Raw genomic sequence first — 26574 nt, forward strand, 5'->3', positions numbered from 1 at the left:
AGGTTCTAGGATGAGATAGAAAAAGTGATCTAAGAACTCCTAGAGAAAGGATGGATTAGGCCACATTCTAGTCCTTTTGCATCGTCAGTAGTTTTGGTTAAGAAGGATGGAATCCTTTGGATGTGTGTAGACTACCGTGCACTAAACAAGAAAACCATAACAAATAGATACCCCATTCTTAGGACCAATGAATTATTGGATGAGTTGCATGGTCCAGTCTATTTTTCCAAAATAGATGTCCATTCTAGTTACCATCAGATTCACATGAGGGAAGAAGATGTGGAGAATATTGCTTTCCATTGTCATTATGGTCATTATGAGTTCTTGGTCATGCCATTTGGTCTGACCAATGCTTTAGCTACTTTCCAATCATGCATGAGCCACATCTTCAACAAACATCTGCAAAAGTTCCTATTGATGTTTTTGTTGACATACTTATTTATAGTAAGACATGGGAGGAACTCTTGAGGCATTTGGATGAAGTGCTTGGGATCATGGAGTCACAATCACTATTATCCAAGAGATTCAAATGTGAATTTGGAATAACAAATAAATTGTATCTGGCGCACATAATGAATACTCGAGGGGTTCAAGTACATTAGGTTAAGATTCAAGCCATCTTTTGGCTACCACCCAAGACTCTTCGATATATGTGGATTCCTTGGATTATGCAGTTATTACAAAAGGTTCATAAAGGGGTTCTCACAACATAGTGCACCACTAAGAGATCTAACAAAAAAAGGATCTTTCCATTGGGATGAGAAGGCACAACACATGTTCGAAAAGTTGAAGGAAGTCATGAGTTGATGTCCAGTGCTAGCACTACCTGATTTCAATCGACCCTTGATCTTGGAATGTGATGCATCAGGAGAAGGTATCAGGGCTATGTTGATGCATGATCATCACCCTATTGCATTCGAGAGTTAGAAGCTATTAGGAGAAGAGCGATTATACTCCCATCTATGACAAAGAGATGCTCGCCATCATGCACACACTTACAAAGTTTCAGTAGTACCTCGTCAAAGAAAAATTATCATACAAAAGATCACAACAACTTGAGATATTTTTTAAGAAGAGAGATTTAAATGAATGGCAACAAAAGTGGGTGAGTAGATCCCAAGCATTTGACTTTGACATTGATTATGTGAAGGGGAGAAATAATGTAGTGGTTGATGCTATATCAAGAAGGCCTATAATATGCTTTATCTCAAATATTAGTAGACTGAAAGGAACACCTATTAGTTGAATACTCTCGCTAGTTGATGGATAGTCAAGTACAAGATGATAGGTATAAGGTGGTAGATGATATCATCTACTACAAGGGCATGATCTGTTTGGTCCCTAAGTCCAAAATGAAGGAGAGAATTCTGAAGGAGATGCATCATTCACCATTGGCTAGACACCTTGGATACCTAAAAACCCATAGGTAGATCTGAGAATGGTTTGTATGAAAGGGCCTCAAGAATGATATCTTGCAATATGTATGAGAATGTTCTTGATGTAGGGGACTCCCCTTAATACCATAAACTCATAAAAAAAATAAAGAAACAACAAAAAATGTGAGAAACAAAATATGGACTTCTTATTATCATTGCAAATGCAGAATTACAAAATTCTCAATTACAATATGCTAACCCAAATGGACGCTTTCATTATAGAAATCTGCAAGGCAGTGCTGCAAACTATCACCCAGAGTTGTCCTAGACAATCTTCAGGCCTTTCTTAAATAGGTCATTTTATGCCACCCAAGAAGGTTCTAGATGCTTAAACTTAATACCTAGGGCTAACAGACCCTAACAATACACATAGAGTCGGCTAAATACATCTTTGACAAATTATTTTAGAAATTTCTGTTGCCCAACTTCTGAAGGCCATAACTCATGAATCGTTGCTCCGATTGGCTATTATAACCACTTTTCAGAAATGCCAGCTTTTGATCTACATGCTTTGAAATTGCACTAGCGCCCTTTTGTCAAGTTTTCGGACCTCATCCAAAGACTCTAAGGCCTCCAACGGTGAGCCTGAAGATTTTTCTACAAATTTTTTCACCAAAAATCTGCAATAACTTCTTTGATACTAATGCTTGAGCAATGAGATTTTTATGGTAGGCTTACAACTCTAAAGTGAACCTTCCTATAGAAAATGAGAACATTCTGAGCTCGTATGACAAACTTACTAAAAATAGTAAGTTCCCATAAATAATAACCACCCTGTCTACTAGTCCTTATTAAAATAGAAAAGGCTGAAAATAAAATATTTTTGGGTGATGCAAGATTTCCCTTACACCTAAGATGCTCCTACATCAGTTCTACCTGCCAATAAAACAAATCCAAGCACACTTTATCACTAGGGCTTCTGCAATCATTGCCAATCCTTGACTAGAAGTGAGAAAGTATCTCTATGGATTTCATCATTGGGCTACCCAAAGTGTAAGGAAAGTATTGCATTTTTGTTGTGATTGATTGTTTGACCAAGTGTGCCCATTTATTTGGCATTTCCACTAGATACCAAGCATTTCAAGTGGTAGAGTTAGCTTCTTTGAGGTTTTTCGCTTACATAATCTCCCACAAAATATAGTAAGTTATATAGATAGTAGTTTCCTTATAACTTTTTGGATGGAATTATTTATGCTAGTGAGGACAGAGTTGTCACCAAGTATGAGCTACCGTTCATAGTTAGATGGACAAACAAAGATTGTAAACAAATGGTTGGAGGGCTATCTCAGGAACTCTGTTTCAGTGCAACAGAAGGCATGGGTTCATTGGCTACATTTAGGTGAGCATTGTTACAATATGACCTATCACATGTTGATAAGCATGGCACCCTTCAAGGCATTATATGGCTATGAACCTTTATCATTCATGCATTTGGCATTGGGCAATAGTTGAGAATTGAGGGCTAAGACTAGCTACATGAGAGTTTAGATATCATGAAATCTCTTAAGAAAAATTTATAGAGGGATCAAAACCAATAGAAGATGTATGTTGATCAACATCGGGTAGAAAAAAGTTTTGAGGTTGGTGATTTATTATGCCTTCAATTTCAACCATAAAGACAATCCTCCCTAAAGTCATTTGGTAAGGAGAAGTTAAAACCACACTTCTATGGGCTGTATAGAGTGGTTCAGAGACTAAGAGAAGTAGCCCATGAATTGGAGCTTCTTGAAGGGAGTTGAATCCATAATTTTTTCATGTGTCATATTCGAAGAAGGTGGTTGGAGAATGTGTAATAGTGTTGAAGGAGTTGCCCCCCATTAATGAATAGGGGAAATTCATTCTAGAGCTAGTAAAGATTATATATTTTTAAGAAAGAAGTTTTAGGTCCTACACCATTAAGGAATTTCTAGTTCATTGGAAGGATCTTTTGATTAAGGATACCACATGGGAAGGCAAGAAAATTATGGAATATCCAAGTCTACAATTGCTTGAGGAAAACCAATTTTAGGGCCAAGAGGAGTATAATGTCCCTAATTTTATTAAATAACAATATTTGTAATGTGGCCAACAATTGATGTTTCAATCTTTCGAGCCCACTAATTTTATTTTTATTTGTGTAGTTTGTTAGCCTATCGTGCTTTTTACAATCCTTCAAGAAGTTTCTTTGAAGCCCTTTCTAAGGCCAACTTGTAGGTTGTTTAAGGCACATGATTGGGATTTTTTTCTTTGAAGTTGTGGATTTTGTTTAGAGTTCTAGATTTGTAGATAGTAGTTTTCCACAATCCATTAGAATTCTTAGCTATGTTTTCTGGGTAGATTGTGTTACAATTTTTGCATCTACAAATCTACCCAGAAAACACAGCTAAGAGTTCTAGATTTGTTCACCATTTTGGAAGTGAAAGATCTTTTCTACTTAGCTTTTTGGTTTTGATAGAATTCAACCCTCACCCTATTTCATCACCTACAATACTTTGCTCAGATCTAGTGAATCAAAGCACCATCTTTGTATGCGAGTATTAATTGGAGGTTATCTATATTTATATCTCTTCATGTTTGGCATTTATTTTATGGATTTGGTGTGCTAATATCATTTTTCATATGAGTCTGTACTCTTTTTCCAATCTTCGTACAACACTCTCTATTATGTGCACTGTACTACTCCCTCCATCCACCATACTACCTTCTATGTACTCCTCCCTCCATCCATTGTACTACCTCCCTCCGTACTTTTCCATCCATCCACCATACTACCTCCCTTTGCACTCCTCCCTCCATCCCTTGTACTCCTCCCTCCATCCTCCATACTCCTCCCTCCATCCATTGTACTACCTTCTTTCATACTCCTCCCTCCATCCACCATACTACCTCCCTTTGTACTCCTCCCTCCATCCATCGTACTACCTTCCTCTGTACTCCTCCCTCCATCCAACATGCTCCAACGCCAACATTTTAGTACACCAGCCTCCCACTTGGATAGAACATTACAAAGTGATAGGCATAGTTTGTGTTCTTGGAAAGTGATCCTTGAAAGCAACTTGAGTAAGAGGTTGTTGTTGTTACATGGAGTTGTGGCTTAGTGAAAATTGCTATCATATCAAAGTGCTTGATACCCAAAGCTTGGCATACCACATTTTCACCATTTTTTCTTTGATATAGTAGGCATAAGGAAGAGAAGCTGAGTTAGTTAAGCTAATAGGCTTCCCTTATGAAGTGAGCTCACAACTATTATTGTCTCACGATGAAAGGTTGTCTCACAAACCTTCTTACACCCAATTTTGTGCTACAAAAGTAGGAAAGAAAGATATTGCATGTTTTTAAGGAAAATTTGGGCAAAATCATATCGAATGGGAATGCCTATTCATTCAATATGAAAGGAAAATTAATGCTCATTAGACTAGGGACTTGCATATGGAAAATTGTTGCCACACTATTTTTGGTTTGCACTTGGGGTGAGTTAGGGGCTATTTGTTGTGTACGCTAAGGCTAATGAGTGTTTGTTGTGATTTGCTTTGCCACAATAGCATTGCTTGGGAGCATTGTTGCACATTTTGTAGTGCCCTCCCTTCCCTCAAATTTTCTAAGGTAGATAATAACACCTATGTTGATTCAAAACAAGTAGAGAAACATAATGAAAAACAACTAAACCAAAACATAAAATAAACCAGAAAATTAATCAAAGATGTAAGACACAAAGAGTTATAGTATCTCACTAGAACTTGTGGCTACTTCCACTATAAACAAGGAATTTACTTTATTATTCACTAACCAATGTTAAATATGACTACGCACATGTATATATGTCTGGTATACAAAAACAATTATATTCAACTAGAAGATGAAATGAAGGGAACACAAAGGGTCATGCAACTATTAGGCTTCACATTCCCAACAATCTCCCCTTTGAAGTCCAACTAGCATAGCCATGGATTTTGAATCCCCTATGTTCCACTATTAAATTCATAGTAGAAACATGCTCATAAAAGACCTAAGAATCACTAAATTTTGTTCATAAACACAACGAATCAGTCTCTGCCAAAACAAGTCTGAGTAAAAAAACTCATCTCGAAATAGTTTACTCACAACATTTACATTCATTAATTTGTATCTATATTTAAAACTTCCATCATGTGTAAAATGCACTCCTACATATTATCCTATTTCTAGGCTCCCCCTTAATGAGGTATCATAAAATGGATCATTATCCTTAGTCATCATAAAATGTACCTCAGCTTGTGGAAGGATAGAAATTCCTATGGTTGCCACTTGCCCTAAACCACTGGAGAGTACCAAACAATTACAAGCATATGTGCTTTTGGAGTTCACAACAGGAACACTATTATTAGTAAAGCCTATAACCCTTTCCATACTTGCAACATGATTTATGTGGAAAATATTTGTTATAGCTTTCATACCTACTACTATATTATGCTCTGCCATAGTTTGGCCTGCATGCTAAGCAATAACTACAAATACTACTATCAATATGTCAGTTGCATTATGAACAATGCAGCTGCCACTGACATTGAGCAATGATAATTCTATGTTTGTCTAATCTTCTATTTTTGTGAACTAGTAAAGTGCTGAGCTATCCTTTAACATATCAATTTCTTCCCCTCTTTTAAATTTCACAACCAACTAGACAATATTTTTTCTTGTCAAAGGCATCTCTTGCTAGATGAGTGTTAGCTGATGTGGAGAGCACCCCAAAACTTTGATATGCTAATGAATCAATAGTTAGTTCATTGATAATCCTTAAAATTTCTAGCTCAACAATTCACCAACATCCACACGTTTTCTCAAAACTAGTGCAAAAATCTCTTTAGCTACAAACTACTTTCCTATACATGGGAAATCCAGTTTGACATTCCCTTTTCTTGTATAAGTGACCGAGATATTGTTCTTTTCCCCTTTGCATTTGTAACAATCATAGGCTTCCCTTCTTCCATAGCCATCTCAACCAAATATGTGGTCACCGTTCTCTCCAACACCACTTTATCATTGCTTTGTCCATTTTCCTCATTCATTACTACTTTGTCTAAATTATTGATTTGGTCAAATTTATATCTTCTGATAAATCCTCTCACATTCTTTTCATCCATTAGGCACTCAATTCTAAGAGCACCTCAAGATTGTCACATAAAATCTTCTAGAGCTTCTCACATGTAGCCCATAGCCACATGTTACATACATTACTAGGAACATCAATTTGATATCAATTTTGAAAAAAAAACCTACAATGCTTGAAAAAGATGTCATCAAAATCTCTTCCACCTAGAGAGTGGTTAAAGGCATGAGCTAAGATCTTCACTTCTTCCTTCTTGAAGGTTGCTGCATAGACTTGCATGTTGGCATGTCCAACATCAACAAATACAACATTAAGAAAATTAGTTTCATGAAAACCTATATTATAAATACCGTAGACCAAATAAGTCATAGATGTAGTCCTGTGAACCAAACAAAGTGGATTTAGGTTCACACTAGAAGCAACATCAAAAGCAATCCTATACTCAATATCAATGTAAAATGAAATTCAAATACAACAATCTACAATTATTGTCTTCAAATTATCTTTTTGTACACATTTTTTCTCATATTTTATAATTGTCTACTTGGAATCTAGATTTACCTCTTTTTTAAACTTTCCTTTTACAAATTGTTTATATCTTGGCTTGTCAACTATGATCTCTTTCTAATATGAAGAGTCTTGTGTCGTGTTGTCCATTTTGGGACATTGTGGCAGAAGTTGTTTGTTATCTATTGTCTTCTATATGCAACCTCCACACAGGGAATTATCTATGTTAGAACTATTATCTCCAAGCATAGGGCACATATACCTAATTTTCTCACTCCCATAGACTAGTCATTGAGTGCTTAATGTTTTCTTTTCAAATTCCTCAAAGTAGCTTCACTCTCCATTTGCTTTTTTTTTTGTCAAACTCATCGCCATCAATACCTAAAGATGAATATAACTTCTCAAACACTAATTTATTGTTAGATATCATGCTTCGGCCTCTTCTATGTACAAAATGAGCATCGTTATTTCTAGGATGATCAATAGTTTGGGCCTCTCAACTTTCTTCCACTACAGTCAATGCATTCCATTCTACCTCTAATTTTTTAATTTGTAGTCCAGTTATCAAAGTCCTTATTTACAAACATGTCGAAGGCATATAGATCATGCCCAATCTTGAGCTAAGAATTCTCTCTAGCCTCCTTGAACTCCATAATCCCTGTACCTATGAAATCTTAAATCACTGCAAAATCCTCTTGTTACTCTTTTCCACCAAAGGAAAACTTCTTTATCAAAGAGACATACATTTTTGTAAGGAAATAGTCCTTTATCAAGACCTAATAACCCTTGTCATCATTTTCCTTATCCTAAAAAAGCTCTTGTTCAAAACACATCCACTCCTTCTTAAAGTTATCTTTTTCAATATTTAATATACGACACAAAACCTCCATCTTCCAGTGCATGCAAAATAATTTGTCTGTGAGTATGAAATTCTCTTCCTTCAACCTCACAAATTTCTCCTTTTTGTAATCCTCCTTAGTCTTAGCCTCAACTTCATTTTCACTTGCTTCAACATCTTCCTCATCAGCCTCAATTTCATCCTCGCTTGCTTCAACATCCTCTTCTTCATCTAAATTAAAATTTTCAAGAAACTCTTCAATAACAAAATAAATATCATCATCTTCTTCGTGCATCTCTAATCAAGATGAATTGGTTTTGATACCAATTATTGACTCAAAACAAGTGGAGAAACATAATGAAAAATAACTAAACTAAAAATAAAAAAAAAACCAAAAAATTAATCAAAGACGCAAGGCACAAAGAGTTATAGTGGTACACCACAATTTGTGGCTAAGTCTACTCTCAACAAGGAATTCACTTTATGATTCACTAACCAATGTTTGATATATGACTATGCACATGTGTGTGTGTGTGTGTGTGTGTGTGTGTGTGTGTGTGTACACACACACACACACACACACACACACACACACACACACACACACACACACACACACACACACACACACACACTTGTATTTATCTAGAAGACAAAATGAAGGGAATGCAAAGGGTCATGTGATAGTTGGGCTTCACAATCCCAACAACTTGCACATTGTTTGAAGTTTGTTAGGAAACCTACTAATTAGACTAAGTGGGATAAGGACTATTGTATTTCAGTTTTGGCTATCATTTAGACCAAGGAATCTTTTCTTTGCCTACCATTGGATCCTAATAATTCTCTAGGGTTGCCAATAATATAATGTAGGCTTTGACTCTTCATGCAGCTTGCAATGTCAAGACTTGTCTGCCAGTCAATATAATGTAGGTAAATGATTCTTGTCTAGATGCAATGTGGAATCAAAGTGATTTTTTTCCAAGCTTACCAATTTAAGTTTCCATTAACCTACTTAATAACTCATACTTTTTAGGGAAAACTCTCTTTGCTTTCTTTTAAAGACAATTTTTTTGCACATTTAAAAAAAAAGTCAGATTATGTAAAATATTTCCATTTTGTTAACATTTCATTGTTGGAAATAACAATGGGAAAATAAGTTCTGAGAGCGGGTAGTGAATCATCTCTTAAAAAAATTTCCTCTTAAAACATATCACCAACATCCATCTCATAACTTAACATGTAAACTAAAATAACATGACATGCATCACATCTATAGCATGAAGTAAATAACTCATAACAAAATGAATTTTGTTACCTAGAAACCCTCCAATGAGAAGGTAAAACTGGGGTGGGGATGACATCATCAAATCTTCACTACTACAGTTGTAAAGTGTGGCCAATTATGGCTACAATGTGTTTGATCATAATCTATGATCTACCCTGTGAGAGGTCTATCCTATTAAAGGCTTACAAAGACTGTTAAGTCTCACCTTGTTAGGGATTTGAACTGATAATAAAGAAAGCACTCATTTAAGAGATTTACAACAACTTATTAGGACTACTTGGTTAAGATATTTTCTCTATATTACCTATTAGAATGATTCATCACCATGATCCTTCGATTAACACCTTTATGCTTGATGTTAGATCTTCTCCTTACTATTAAAACTTTGATCCTCCTAATCAGATATGTCTCCTCTATCCTTTCACTTCTTTAATCCGTTCTTCTCAAACCGATTCTAAATGCATAACTCTATTATAGCCATCTCAGCCACCATGAAAGCCCTTTGAACTCTTAGCATTCATCTCCTCACACATACACAAAACTTCTTAGGGTTTAGCCTTCTTAAATAAACATTGGTGGTGCTATATTAGGTAAGAATCAACAACTAAGGTTGATCCTTATTGTTTCCTAAAGCTTCCCTCAATTTGATTGGTTGCATGTATTGCATAGGGATTCATAATATGGCTCCATACTTATCTCTCAATCTAAAATATGATTATGTCAGCCCAAAAATGGTTTACATAGAAGTTTGTACCATTACAAACATCTATGTCATAAACTGTTCACAAAACATCCAAAGGCTCTAATGCTCAGACTTTACTATGCTCTTAATGTTGTAACTTAGCTTCTGAATAGCTCGACACTCTCTTTTTTCTTAGTACCAAAATCACTCAGCACATACTATTTACTTGGCTCCCTCTATTGGCTATGCACCTGAATGACTCAGCACACACTGAGTACTTGGCACCTACTAGTGCTTGGCACTAACTGTCATATTGCTTGGCATGTACTATCTAAACAATTATGCTCGACATGCACTTTACTTGGCTAAAAAATGACTAAGTTTTTTGTCACTACTTTGTCAAAACCAATCTAAGATTAACAATATCCCCCTTTGACATGAGTGGCAAAAATACATTGTCATGGCATATAAATTCTTATCTAATGCATAAGCTAGATAATGTTTTTTCGTTACTCAACTTCAATACAAAACTTCAAAATTACAAAATTACAAAATTGTTGTATATTCTTCATACCTTATTACTCCATTACTCCCCCTAAGTAAATGCTTCATTTATGTTCCTTCATTCATTACTCTTGTTAAGTAGATATTCTCCTTGATAAATTCTCTTCAAAATATCCCAAAACTTCTTTATTCCCCTTTTTCGACACTTATGTCATTTGGCTTGTACACTTGTAGTGTGTTTATCTAGGAATGACTTATGTAGCTCCATGATAATCTTCAACGCTACATCCTAGTTATCACATGCTAAATTTAATGAGTGAATTTGCATTTCAAGATTAGTAGCTAGGTCAATTAAGACTTCATGAGTAGAACATTGTGAATCTTTCTTCATCAAAGTATCAACAAAGGCTAGTTCCTTGTGTAATACTTCCATGTGAGGTGTTAACATTGGTTGTATATAAATTAGAGTAGATCTGATATTAGCATCTATTGCTTACAACTTGGCAAGCCTACTTTGAGTTGTTAGTAACCTCTAAAACTGTAGCTGACTATTACTAGGAGATAGTTTTAAAATACTACCTATGAGTTGTAGATCTCTTTATAGTTAGTTAATAGCCTATTGATTTTCCTTAGTAAATATATCAACATTGCATAGCTTTGTGTAGAAAGTGAAAATTTTCTTTAACACTTTTTTCACACTTTCCATTTTGGTTGCTAAATCAATCTGTCTTAGTGAAATAACACTAGATAGCTTTCTAAAACCTTTGTGTGAAATTTCCTTTTTGAACTTTATAATAATTTGACATTAGAATCTAGGTCTTCATCATTTATCTTGTCCACAATAGTGAGAAGTTTCTCTATTATATGCTTTTCTTCATTCATTTCTAGGAGATTGAAAGCATCAAAGAATATGTCTTTGATCTCATGCAAAATTTCCTTTTGCTTATGCTCTCTCCTTAAGATTTCTTGCCTTTTTTTCCTTTGTAGAGATTCTTGAAGAATTCTCATCTCCTTAGTAGTGATTGTATTTAGATCAAAATTTGGTAACTCAACGACTTCATCTAAATTTACATCCTCAAATGCTGTTACTTTAGCACTCTTTGGTGTGTTGGTTGAGATTTGTAATGCTATGACATTTGTACTTGGTTGTTAAAGAGTGTGATTTTTGAGAGGAGATGTAGAAATTGGCAATATAACCAGAGTCTCTATTGCAATTTGTTCCTCAGTTTGAGTAGTTGGCTTGAACTCTTCAGTCTTGATTCCTTTCTTCTAAAATTCACCCTATGATGGTGGAATAGGTACATAGGACTAGCTTCCTGACCCTTATGTACTTCAGTTCCATCCTTCTCATTAGTTACTACAGCTTATAAACCTAAACTATTTAGGCTTGGCATTGATGTATCTGTTGTTTGTACTTTTGCCTCTTTCATCTGAATGAAATTTTTTGGCATAACAGATGGTGTCTTAGTTGTATCATCCTTTTGTTCTAGGTTTATACTCTAATCTCTTTGAAGATTATGTGATTCCTTATGTTTTATCTCTATATTTGGTGGGGGCACATTTGATGTATCTTTTGTATCTCCCCTACAGATGCAACTTCTAGTTGTTGAATTTCATCCACTCTCACCAATATAGGATTACTACATACAAGTGTTGCATTGGTAGAGTCTTGCAGAATTTTCTTCAAGTCATTTTCTCTCAAAGGATTGACATTATGTGCTTTTGTATCAAGAAAATTCTTGATGCTCACTGAGTCTTGTTGACTCTCTTGGTTATCATGTAGGGGATTGACACTCAAAATCTATGTATCCTAGACATCTTGTTGCTCTTCTTTAGTTATTGCCTCATTTTCTATTTCTTTAGTGCCCTCCACATTAGCTTCTTTGATTGGGTTCACCTCTTTGTCTATCTCTTCCTCATTCTTCTCAGGATTTTGCTCTTCTTTTTCACCTTTCTTTATAATTGCTTGAGTGGATAACTCATAAATAGATCTCTAGATTGATGTAATTTCGGTTACCACATCTTCTATGTTCTTCTTCAAAATATGGAAAGCTCTGTATTTGGGATAAAATTTCCCTTTATGCTTCTCTATAGCTTTAGCAATAATCATTTTATCCAATTTAAGCATTACCTATGCAAGAGTAGTTTGCCTTTTTTTTCTCAGTGGTCAAACCAAATTTGCACTTTTGCTCAACTCTGTCATTAAGAATTTTGGATAGAGATTTGGCAATCTCTAGAGGAGTAGTCTCGAAACTAGCCTTCATATCATACGAGGAATCTTCAACTTTATTTTTATAAACACTCCCTAGCTTATCAAAATCAACATGTGTAAAACCTGACAAATATGCATTGGTTGTAATGTTTTCACACAATTTGTCAATGTTAGAAGAGGGATTGTGGCTTACCACTTTGTATTGACTCAAGTCATTTGAATCTATCTTCTCCTCATCTGAATCCTTCTTAGGTGTGTACTATTAGAAGCATGAATGTTGATGATACTTCTATGGGGGTGTATTGTAGAAACATGATTAGATCATTATCATGATGATATGGGAGAGTATCTATGATGGACAGAGTCATCTAGGACTCTTGATGGATGTTGTTTTGAATAGTGTCTTTCGACACTTGAGCAAGTCAGATACAATTGTTGTAGAGATAGATGGTTGCTAAAACCTTTGACATTGATGTCAATGAGGAAGAGATTACAACATGATTTTTTTTTGATATATAGTACATTGAAGGGATATATTATGTCAATAGGGGAGAATGATTGATGAAGAGGATTTGAAAAGAAAGGATAACAATCTTTTATAGTTGGTATTCTTGGAATTAGATATTTTTCATCTATGTTGCCATTAATGCCAAAGGGGGAGATTTTTGGAAGCATGAATGCTGATGATACTTCTATGAGGGAGTATTGTAGAAATATGATTAAATCATTATCATGATGATATATTACATTCATGACTATGTTTGTCATTGATGTCAACATAGTAGTTTTTTGTGGTATCTGACAAAAGAACAACAAAAAGATCAAGTTGGTACAGATAGATTATTGAATATTTTCACTAAGAAAGGTAAAAGGGAGATACTACTAAGTGTCTAGTATATATAGCTAACCTCAGAAGCATAAGACATTAAGCTTCGAAGAAGTTATGCAAGTTTTGGTGATGACTATTTTAAAATAGAGTTTATATAAGCATGTTATGGTAAACTTATTATATCTCTTAGGAAAGTTGTTATTCTGAGAAGCAAGGTTAAAGATGTGTAGAAGATATATTGGATATGACACAACTAAGCTCACTCATCATAATATTACATGTATGTAAAGTTATTCAAGTTACTACATGAGTGATTGATGTTATTGCTAAGTATAGCATATTCTTAATGAGGTCCTATAATAATTAATTAAGAAGGTGTAATAGCTGACTCGGGGAATTGTTTTATGGATTTTCTATAAAAGAAGGACATTTTCCTTTGTTATGTATGGATGAAGGAATGATTGAAAGAAGCACAAAGAGTGGAATGTGAAGATAAGCAGAGTAGAGTGAAGTTGGAGAAAACTTCATTGCTGAGGTTTTATTTTGAGATATGAAGTTTTTTTATTTGGATCCAAGGTTTGTGACTAGTCAAAAAGGTCTTACAGTGATTGGTCTAATTGATAAGATAGAGGAAAGAGGTTAAAGCACAATACAAACAATTTTAATGCAAGGAATAGTTGAGAGATTAGTTAAACAATGCGTTCAATGGTGTTACCTCATAAGCTATTTAGATAGTGGGTCCTTCTGTCTTCTACAACTCCTAATAGGGATTGAAAGTCTCCTAATAGGAACTCTTGTATAATGAATGTGTTTATAGACTCCTAACAAGGTCCATCCTCTAACAAGAAATACATATATCGGCATATTTTTGTGGGCATCATTCCCACCAAGGTTTTCCTAGTTAACAAATCTAGTGTAATTGTGAATGTGCATATTGTTATGGTAGCTATTTAATTTGATTGAATGGTTAAGATTAATTAAGGATGATAAGTGTTTTAATTGGACAATTGATTCACCCACCCCCCCTCTCAGTTATCTTGGTGGACTATTTTTTCTAACATGTACTTCTTCCTTAATCTTTTGAATTTCTTTGGAGTAGGTTGGCTTGGCTTTGTTGTAGTTGGATCTCTTTCTTGTTGCCTTTGTGACTTCTTTATCTTGTACAATGGCTTCCCTTGTGCTTGACCTAGTTATAGGTACAATTGGCTTTTCCTGACTTCTTCATAGGCTTTTTTAGGTTTCTCCATTGTTTGAGTATCTACTTTCCTTTTCTTCTCCTTTTCCTTAGGTGCTTCCTCCATTTCTTCTTACTTAGCACCTCCAACATCTTCACCTAGGCCTTGTGTTAGTTTCAATGGTTTTTGGCCCTATTCTTCTTCTTCATCATCATCTTCTTCTTCTTGGCCTTCACCTTTACCTAATCTCTCCTTAAGCTTTGTGATAAGTTTGTTCTTCTTTCTCAAAATTGTAGCTATTTTCAAAAAAATAGTTATTCTAGATTTGGCTTCATCATAGTTTCCAAAAGGTTTAGCATCTTTATCAATTTCCTCTGCAAGTAAGGTTGTGATTGCTACACAGGCTTCATCCATATTGATCTCATATGGCAAAGGTTTTAACCATCTTACCCTGGGTATTGTTGCTTGCACATATGTGTGATTTACATCAACTAGGAAACACACATAATTGTAATGTTGTTCCACTAGTGATACAAGAATCCTTAATCTTTTTTTCATGGTTTCCTTAAAATATCAAAATAACTAGTCACAACTGACTCAAAATTGTCTCTAACTTGCTCAATGAATTTTGAGATCTATTGAGTAATTGATCTGTTGGTCTTCCAAGAAAATTTTCCAAAGGTGGGGAATATGCAAACAATCAAAGAACCAAACTTGTAAGATGCACTTTTAGCCTTCCTAATAACTTCTAAGTTTTTTGACAACTATTGTAGTTGTAACTCGACAAGGTAATAGGAATGATCTCTCTTTACAATTTTGTAATCTAAGTCCACTGCCATACATGAAACATTATTTAATAGGCTTGACTAAAATAACTTATGGGAAATGAATTTGATTGCAAAGTAAACAATGGGATCTAAAATTGTGTCAATCGACATCCCTCTCTTATTCCACAAGGCCCCTGTATTCTTCTCTATAACTTTATTTGCATCACTCTGCATGCTCTTAGGTTGGTCAAGGGTTGGATACTGTGTTCCCTATGCACAATAATTTTGGAAATCCTAATTGGTCCACCCTCTAACCACATTTGATTTTCATGTATGAGGCTTAGAAAAATCTAAATCCATTTAGTTTTAAACATTTGAGGAAAATCTAGGGCACATGTTAACCCTTTTTGCTCAATAATCTTATTCTCCTCCCTCAAAAATCCATTATCACATAGCTAACTGCAAATGTCTCTTATCTCCATGTCTCCTATCTCTCTAATCTTTCTAGTATAGCAACATCTCACATCCTGGATCATGAGAACCTTTGGTGGTATCACAGATAGCATACCAAATGGATCTCCTTTGTATGCAACCTCAAGAATTACTCAGAATGGGGGTTGCCTAACATAATTTCTTATTAGCTGAATATTTAAAAACTCTTTCCCTTATTTTCTAACATTGATGAAGTACTAGCTTCCATTTTGTACTCCTAGGGTTTGCGAAAACCAAACAATGTAAGTTGACACTAGTTAAATAACTCTTGAATCTGATAATTGATGTTGAGTAATAGTTGAATCTAATCAAAAAACACTAGAATCTCCTTTTGCAATTCTCCTTTGTGCTCTTTGTGCTCTTCAAACTCTAGTAAGTGCAAATGAGTTAAAAATTGACTATACAACCCTTCAAATTTGACAATAAATGCACAATGCTTACACAAATATAAGCTTGGCTATCATAGAATTTTCAACACACTCGACTAACATAGAATTCCCAATATGATTAGCATGCATAGCAAGCTCAACTCATACTAGCCTTGACTCCATCACCCGACAATAACTATAATTTCTTCCATGCTCAACATCAACATAGAAAACAACATATCTATAGAATAACTCATACTCTTAACTTCTTCATTGCATCTTGATTCATGCATATTTATTCTTTTTAGATCATAGATATTTGGAACTAATGCATAATATAACTTTTCAAATGTTAGTTCCACATATACCTTTTATTGCCTAGTTGGAGGTGATGTAATCACTTGATCCATTGGATGAAGTGACCTCATTTGAACTTGATGTACTGCAATCTTCCCTCTTTCTCCATGTCTTGTTCATTTACACCTTCACTTTCTCAAAATTGACCTTTTCTTTACCTTTACTGATTTCATTGATTGGTGTTGGTGACCTAGTTGGACAATTTTTGCTGACATGACCAGGCTTGAGACAACTAAAGCATGTAATCTCACTCAACCATCTATTGTAGTTGCTTCTGAAAAGTTTTATTATGCAATTCTCAGGAACATGTCCATATTCTTGACATTAGTGATAACTGTACCTTGTGTTGTAATCCCAATCATATGAGTTTCCATTTTTGTGTACCTTTGTCTATTTGTTTGATGTCCACTTGGTCTTAGATCCAATTCATATGCTTTGTGTCCATACTTCTCACAATTGTAACTATATCCTTCAAATCTTTGAGTGCTCATGGTCTTGGTCCTGAATTCATTTTCATGATGTCCTTGTTTGTTGCAGTTGAAGCAATATCCTTTGTATTTTTTCTTTAGGTTCTAGTTGACAGTTTTTCTCCTGCAAACATTTGCTGTATGACCCAATTTTTCACAATTATGGAAAGTAGGTTTTGTAGTACTTACTTATTTTCATTCCTTTGCTCACCACTTCTAGTAGATTCTCCTTCCTCAGTATTAGTGTATCTCAATCTAGTAGTATCATTATTAGGTCTTGGTGATTCAATCAATTTCTCAAAGTATTTTATTGCTTTAGTTGTCTCACATAGAAATACTGATTGTACTTCTTGTTCTCTTTTGACAATTCTAACTTCTTTAGTTAGGGCACCATTCTTTTCCATTAGATCTGCAACTACTGCATCAATTTTTTTTGAGTTTCCATCCTAAAAAAATCTAGTAATGTCTTCTTCTTGGTATTGAGTTTCATTTCACTGAATAGCTAAATCATTTCTTCTCTTCAATGAACATTTTAATTCATCTCTTTCCTCCTTGAGTTGATGTACGACAAGTTGTATTTCAATCTACTGGTTCTCAATAGCCTTCCCAATTTTAGACTTCATCTTCAAGATCTTACCTCCAAAGTTGTAAAACTTTCATTTCTAGAGAACAAGGCTCTGATACCAATTGTTGAAAATAGCAATGGGAAAATAAGTTCTGTGGGGGGTGAATTAGCTCTTAAAACTTTTGCCTCTTAAAACATATCACCAATACCCATCTCATAACTTAACATGTAAACTAAAATAACATAACATGCATCACATCCATACCATAAAGTAAATAACACATAATACAATGAATTTACTACCCAAAAACCCTCCAATGAAAAGGTAAAACGAGGGTGGAGATGAAACCCACAAATCTTTAGTACCATAGTTGTAAAGTATGGCCAATTATAGCTATAATGTGTTTGATCATAATCTATGATCTACCATGTGAGAGGTCTTCCCTATTAAAGGCTTACAAAGACTATTAGGTCTCACCTTGTTAGAGGATTTAAACTTACAATAAAGCAAGCACTTCGTTAAGAAATTTACAACACCCTGTTAGGACTACTCAATTAAGAGATTTTCTTTGTATCACCTATTATAATGATTCATTACCATGATCCTTTTGTTAACACCTTTCTGCTTGATGTCAGATCTTCTCCTTACTATTAAAACCTTGATCCTCCTAATCAAATATGTCTCCTTTGTCCTTTTACTTCTTTACTCTCTTCTTCTCAAACTGATTCTATAATGCATAACTTTGTTATAGCCATATCAACCACCATGAATTCCCTTTAAACTCTTAACATTTGTCTCCTCACACACACACACAAAACTTCTTAGGGTTTAGCCTTCTTAAATAAATATTGGTGGTGATGGATTAGGTAAGAATTAATGGTTGAGGTTGATCTTTATTGTTGTCTAAAGCTTCCCTTAATTTGATTCGTTTCATGTATTGCATAGGGTTTTATAATATGGCTCCATACTTATCTCTCATAATCGTAAAATATGATTATGTCAGCCCAAAAGTGGTTTAGATAGAAGTTTATGCCATTACAAACATCTATGTCATAAATTGTTCACTCGGAATCCAAAGGCTCTAATGTCTGGCCTTCATTGTGCTCTTAATGTTGTAACTCAACTTCTGAATAGCTTAACACACTCTATTTTCTTGGCACCAAAATCACTCAGCACATACTATTTACTTGGCTCCCTCTATTGGCTTGGCACTTGAATGACTTGGTACACATTGACTACTCAACACCTACTAGTGCTCGGTACTAACTATTATATTACTCGGCATGCACTTTACTTTGTTGAACAGTGACTAAGTGTTTTGTCAAGACTTTTTCAAAACCAATCTAAGGTTTACATTCATTTGATTTTTCTTTTCTTTCTATTTCATTGTGAAAATAAATCATTAAATAATAAATATGATAAGAATTTAGATCTAATGGAAAAGAAAAATCATTCTTATTGCCTTTTGTTCAAAGAACTTCAAATTTTAACACTAGATCCACCAAAAAATATCTTTCTTAAAAAAAATTTAAAGTCAAAATCTTTTCACACATATTTTTTTATAAAGTTAGATTATGTAAATTTTTCCCTTTCATCAATATTTTCTCTCATTTCCCTTTTCTTTCTATTTCATCATGAAGAAAAATTATTAAAATTCAAAATTGACATTAAATCCAAAAGAAAGTTCATTCTATTTTCCTTTCACTCAAAACCTTCAAGTTTAAGCATCGAAGGATTTGAGTGAGGCCTCGCCCCGACCCATCGTAGCATAGTGATACATTACCCTTATTTTGTTATTCACGACTCGAGATGTCGAGACATTATCTGATGCTTAGAACATATTTTATTATTTCATGTTGTGTGATGTTATTTCCAGATATATTTGATGATTGTCATTTAATGTTCATGTATATGTATGTTGACGAAATCAGTAGATGTAGGATTGAGATTTGATTTAAGATATTTCAAATGGTTAAGAATTATGAAGGGAGAAGAAACTTTATTAATGTATGTTTTAAATTATGAAAATTTCTGATACATATACGTTTATATACATGTGATTTTACGGGACTACTAATGTGTGCAATGAGTGTGCAGATATTTAGCTGAGAAACCCTACGGAGGAACAAAACTGATCTCCATGTGCTAAAATTTGGAAACCCTATTGTTCGTAATTATGTTCTTTCAGTGTCGCTTGACACTCGTAAAATGTTTATGTGCTTAATTTGCTAGTTAGAGTTGTTAGATGGACCTATTTTATTCCTAGATTTTATTTTGTCTCTAAACCTCTTTCCTAAGGCTTTTAACATGTTTTTATTCTAACCAAAGGGTATGGGTATGGGTTAGGGGTCTTTTCCAACCCCTAAGCCCCTTTTTTTGACTTTTGAGGTCACACAAAAGTCCCCTTTTTGCCTTTGTGCGAAAATTGCAAGTGGTTGTCATGAGTTGCCTTACCCCACCTTCTTTTAGGGTTTAACCTTGGTGTAGGTAGAGTTAGGAGTTTCTAGTGTGGCTAGTGGTTGGAGATAGTTATTGCTTCCTTTTGGGTGGTTGAGTTGGGGGCTTATTTAGAGGCCTTCCTTGGTCTAGTGGTGGGGGTTGCCCAATCTCTACATTTAGAGGAGATTTCTTGAAGCTTGAAGGAAGGAGGGATACTCTACTCAAATTGGTTCATTGCCATTACCTCTTTGTGAAGGTAGGAAACTCCCATCTCCCTTATTCAGTTTTTATGTTTTGTTTCATGTTCTTGTTACCTTGTTGTTGTTTTACTGTTGTATGGTTGTGGGTATGTTGGGAAGATTTGTAAACCTTGTTATTTTGGTTGTTTTCCTTTCTTGTTTATGTTTGCAATTTTGAGTTTCCTTGCATGGGTGTTTTGGTATTACTCACCCTAGGAGAGGGCAGAAGTGACCAATTTTGGGAGAGGTCTGTTTAGTTGGACTCCAACCTGTGTAGAGTTTCTTCTCAGGATGAGAAGAGGGATAAAGGGTAGGGTGTTATGGGCCCCTACCCGTTAGCACAAACCTGGTATGAGTATGGCAAGTTTAAATGGAAGAACGGAAGTTCTTGGTTATTGGCCCCGATTGGGCATCTGAATTGGTGTTATGCTTGACTTCTCCAGTTGGAAGAATCCACCTCTCCCTAGTCTTGATTCACTGTGAATCTTATTGTGTAAACCATGTATGATTATGCATGCTTGATGTTCTTTTGGTTCTACTTGGTTGTCACCCGATCAGTTATTGGTTTCCTCCATGGTTCTTGAAATGAGATTCAGAAGACATTACAAACTCCTTGATTATGATCATGAAGAAAATTTGATAAAATTATTGAAAATTGGGATTGAGATCCTATTGTAAATTGTATTTTTTTTAACCTTATTATATATGGCAACGAAGCCGGGTTTTCTTCCTGATTCTTTCCCAGCTGAGCCTTGAATTAGGTTGATAATAAAATAAGTGATTGAGTAAATTTACTTCTCTTAAAATTTTCATATTCTATGTTGTCATATGAATGTGTATCAAAGATAAGATGCAACAATGATGTTCAATTATACATGATTCAATTTGTGATGTGTGGTGATGCCTCTATTCATATGGACTGGAGAGAGAGATGTTGCTAATCCATGTAAATGTATGGTGTCTTTATCAAGTTTGAAATGATTTAGTTCATGGTTGATTGTGTTGAAAATAAATTTGCAAGAACATGTAGGAAGAATTATGTCAAGAGATCCAAGCTAAAATTGAAACATGATAGAGAAATAACTTTGTGTATTTTGATACTCTCTTCAAAAGGAATGGAGCATTATCATTTTGATCTCTTATTTTCTCAATTGCCTTAAGACTAGTTTAGTCATTATGTTGTTCCAATGTTGATCCATCAGTTTTATTAGATAGTTAAATGAATACGTAGATGGTTATTTCATGTAATGTGGTTTCATTGAAATGCATGGCCATTTGAGGTTCATGGAAATAATAAACTAGAAATTTATAAGAGAATGCATACACCTATTGTGGTAATATAGTTGCAAAAGAAAAATATACATTGAGTTTCAAGAGAGAGAGAGAGAGAGAGAGAGAGTAGACAAATTATCAAATAATCCACCTACATGATGCTGGAGTTTGTATGAGAGAATGTGATAATCCTTGTTTTGTAACTGAGAATATTCTAAGAATCTATTAGTGTTTAAAATTAGAAATAAAACAATATATATATAAATGATATCTAATAAAATGCATAAGTTATTAAACCTTTATAACTTTAATATTCTAAATATCATTTCTTACCATAAAAACTTTATGTCATCAATGTCCAACTTTCTCTCCTTGGGCGTCAGTCTTAGAAATGCATATTTTAAAGGGTTTTCTTTTAAAAAAATGGATTGCAAGTCTTGGGTCATCACATGGGATGACGTCATTCTGACCCTTGTCCCATCCCTCCCCCTCATCATTTGGAAATGGACGCATGTGTTGGGGAAAAGCATTTAAATTTATTTGATTTAACATGCTAGCAAGCAGATTTCTTGCTTATGTCCAACCTTGAGTTTTGTTGTAGCGCTGACCTCCCACTTGGGCCAGACTCATCCCTGGGGACAGTACGTGCCGAGTCAGACTCGGGCAGCGCGCAGCTTGGGGATGTGGGGGCCTCGTGGGGTGGGGCAGGCCTAGGAGTAGGGTGGGCTTAGGGGGTTGGTAGAGTCAGTAGGTGTGTAGGGGGGGAGCTTAGAATAGGGGGCTAGTTGTAGGTAGTTTCTCATTTAAGTTTTCTTTTAGTTTGTAATTAGTATGATTAGTTAGTTTATTAATTATTTTAAGTTGTGTTTTATTAAAATGTTATTAAATATGTTAGAGTGTTAAGAGTTTAGTTAAGTTGTAGTTAGATTAGGAGATAGTGTTTAGTTAGTTTTAAACTTTAAGTTTAGTCTTAGATTAGTTAGTTATTTAATTATTTGATCTTAGTTTCTTTATTAATGTTATTTTTATATATATATATATCTAGTTAGTTTAAAATGAAACTTTAAATTGTTAAAGAATAATTAGTTGAATTAATAAAGTTTATCTCATGTTTGATTAAGGACTTTTGTTGTAATTGTTAATATTTTTTTTGTTACTTAGTTATGTTTAAATACTAATTTAGCTAGTTTTAATTTAAATGTACTCTAATTGTTTTAACCATTAAGTAGATTAAAGTTATCGATTAATTGGCTATTTAAATAAATTTTAAGGTAGTTTTGATTGATTTGTTATTGCAAGAAATTTTAGATCCGAATTCATGTACATTGTTATTTAAGTAAGTTTTATTCCATATCTTTATAAGTTAATGAAATATCATAATTTTATCGATATTAATCTAATAACGCAAGCTTCAAAATTCTTAATGATGTTATCATCCTTATGTTTAAAACCTCAGGATTGTAATGTAAAGAACCTATACTAAAGCTTCTATTATCAATCATTTCAAACCTAGGGCATGTTTAATTATTAATTCAAAAAAAAATTGTGTGTGTTTTTGCCTTCAAAGTTTTGGGCATGACAATTTGAACATCAATAATACTAGAATGTTCTGAATAAATTGGATAAGGTATTGAATAAGGATTTAAAGAGTGGTAAGTATAAGCACTGAAGGATTTGACAAGTAGTAATATATTGGATAAGATATTGAATTCTTTGAAGGATTTGGAGATTAGTAATACTAGAAATGATAAAATTTTACAAATTACAAACCTCAATTCAATATAAATTTTAACAACCAAAATAGGTTGTAAAGTATTCCTTACAACATCTAATAGAAAGATGGGAAACCCATCCAGACCCCTACAAAGAATACAAATGAGAAAGTTACCCCTAATCCTTTGTAGAGGAATCTTGTGAATGTTAATGAGAACTCTTCATGTTCTATAGCATGCCAATCACTTCACATACCAAAGTATTGTGCAGTTTCACAATCCATGTCTCCAACCCAAGATGAGGAAGACCCTAATTATACATGTGCACAAAATGAAAATGATGACATAGGGTTCAACATGGCTAGATCCATCTTTAAATATAGTAATGATTCTAACCAAGAGTCACCTAAGATTGATGTCTACTTGCAGAGAGAGAACAATGAGTTATACCATCAGTAAGTATTTTTTGATGAAGAGGATATGGATAAAAGAAGTTGTAACATGACACAAGGTCCTAGTTTTGTTGAAATGAGAAGACCTTGTGAAGAAGAGATATCTAGCATCACTGCAAACATGGTGGCTCAAGTCAAAAGCGCTTATAACTTGAGAAACATGACAATTGGTGAAGTGAATGACAAACTTGCCAACATTTTTGTCAAGGGACAAATTAATAAAACTCTCATTGTAAACATGCCTAAGGATAGTTTTTTTGTTAGGGTCAAAGAAGTAAAAGGAAGGAAATGGGAACCCAAGAAGGTCAAAGTAGTTAATCTTGTAGTAGTATAAGATGTTAAAAAGATGAAGGAAAGTGGCAATCTAGTATCCCAGATTCTTAAGGTTGAGAATATTAAGGTTACTACTCCACAGAAGGGAATTGATGGTGAAAAGGACAAACCAAATATGGATATTGAATTACTTTCTTATACTCCTATGGATATGATCAATTTACTTTCCCAAATTATTGTGAAGGTTCCTTTGTTAGAAATGCTAAGTATTGATGAGCATAAGAATAAGGCTTTGGCTTGGGTAGGGAGAGCTTCTACTAATAGCATCCCTTTTGATATATGCCTATTCCAAAATGAACAAATGAGCCTAGGAAATCTCAAGAGTTAGAAGGGATAACGTCTCAAATTACACAGATTTACCTAGACAATAACATCACAACATAACTTGGTAATATTAATCCCTTTTTCCTTAGCATAATTATAAATGGAAGAGTAATAAATATTTGCATGATGAACTTCAATGCTTCTAATACCATGATGCCTATTAAGGTAATGCAATCTTTAGAACTAAAAGTTGATACTACTTAGGGTAGATGTTATGCCCAAGATTCTAGGGAAGAACCCGTTATTGGAACCATCAATTCTTTACCATATAAATTGGTGTCCTACCTTGAGAAGGATTTGACTATGAGTGTTCTTGTGTTGAAATTCCTCCATATTATGAGATGTTATTGTTAAGGAAGTGGTGTAAAACTACGGGGGGTAGCTTATAATGTGATTTATCACTTTCTATCTTTCACATCGATTACAAGTCTATGATGACAGAGACAACCAAGAGTATCTCATGTGATAAAATAAAGTGCAAATAATGAGATGACTTGTTTTATGGGTAGTGACATAAATGCTTTTAGAGAAGAGATCTAGAAAAGGAGATTGTGCTTGATTGTGTAGAAGAAGAGGTCACATCTCCAAAAGGTGACTTATTGACCATGTATTTTGATGATGCCAATTCAAAAGAAGGCTCAAGTGTCAAGGTATTGTTGATCTTTCACGATGACAACACATAAGTTTTCTTTCACATTGAGTTCAATTGCACCATTAACATAAGTAAATATAAGAATGTATTGCTTGGGTTAAAACTTGCATTAAAACATGGTATAAAATGCTTGCATGTTATTGGAGATTCAAAGGTTGTTGTTTCTCAGATTAGGTCCACTTATCCTTCAATGAAGAAAAGGGTGAAGCAATACAACAATGTAGTATGGGACTTGATTGAAAGCTTTGATGGTTTTGGAAGTAGCAAAATGGATAGGGGAAACACCAAGTTGGTTGACAAATTGGTCAATATTACATTAAGAGAAAATGAACATTTTCATGTATTTCAAAGGTTGAAGTGAAGACAAGACCTCAATCCCTAACAAAATTGAAAACTAGCAAGTTTTTGAAGATGACCAAGACATCTTTAGGTTCTTGACCCATGAAGACCAATATTATGGTCAAAAGTTTTTAGATTGTTGTGACTGCTCAAGGAAGTATTATACATACTCCATAATTCCTTGACAAGGTTTGGGGTTGGGCTAGGCCCTTAGAGAATTTTTTTTGGGACTGCTATATTGACATTTTATGGGTAACATGTTGTAACTAATTTAAACCTAAAATAGAAAAAAAAATTGTACAAAAGGGCTTAGGGTTAGGGATTTGTTTCTATGATGTAATGCAAAAATTACTTCTTGTAGAAGTTTTGAGTTGTAAGGGATTACAGATTGTAATCAACTTGTAATAACTTGATCATAATAATATTGGACTTTTTGTTTGATGGCTGTAGCCTAGGAATTGGGTGAACCATGTTAAATCTTAGTGTCTTGTGTTCTCTTATGTGCGATCTATTATTTTTTATTATTGTTTATATTTGCATGTAATTGTTATTTTTATTTGTGGTTTTATCCTAACAAGTGATATTAGAGTGAGGTTTTTTTTAGTTATCCTCTTTAGGAAAGTCTCATGGTTAAGTAGCAGTCTCATAGTTGAGTGAGAGCTATGACAAATGAGGGTAAGCTAAGGGTTGACAAGTTTAATGGGCAGTTATAGTTATTGAAGATGTAAATGAAAGACTATCTTTATCAGAAGGATTTATGGAAGCCATTGGAAGGAAAAAACAAAAATTGGGAATCTATAACAAATGACGACTAGGATCTTTTAGATAAGGCACTTGGAAGCATTTTTTATGCTTGGCACCATTGGTGGCATTTAATATTATGAAAGAAAAAATGACAGAAGAGTTGATGGAAACCCTTGCAAAATTGTATGAAAAGCCCTCCACTTCAAACAATGTATTCTCATGAAGCATTTATTTAATATGAAGATGGCAAGAGGTGGATCTATTGAAAATCATTTAAATGAGTTTAATATTGTTACTAGTTAGTTATCTGTTGTAGGTATTAATTTTGATGAAGAAATTAGGGCTCTCTTAATTTTGTGTTCTTTTCTTGAAAGTTGGAATGGCTTGGTAATGGATGTGAGTAATTCCATTTCTGAATCTAATACTCTAAAATATGATGTTGTGATCGGTGTTATTATGACTAAAAAAATTTGTAGGAAAATTTGAGGTGGATCTACATCTAAAAGTGATTTGAATGC

General features: G+C 34.2%; 1 pseudogene; it reads left to right on the forward strand.

Moving 5' to 3' along the window:
• Positions 1-2704: 2704 nt before the first annotated feature.
• The window catches only part of LOC149539040 (transportin-1 pseudogene), a 125274-nt pseudogene continuing 101404 nt past the window's right edge, over positions 2705-26574 (forward strand).

The sequence above is a fragment of the Cupressus sempervirens genome, chromosome 9 (genome assembly GCF_028749045.1).
Source record: "Cupressus sempervirens isolate cs-2001-9-10 chromosome 9, ASM2874904v1, whole genome shotgun sequence".
In the NCBI taxonomy this organism is placed as follows: Eukaryota; Viridiplantae; Streptophyta; class Pinopsida; order Cupressales; family Cupressaceae; genus Cupressus; species Cupressus sempervirens.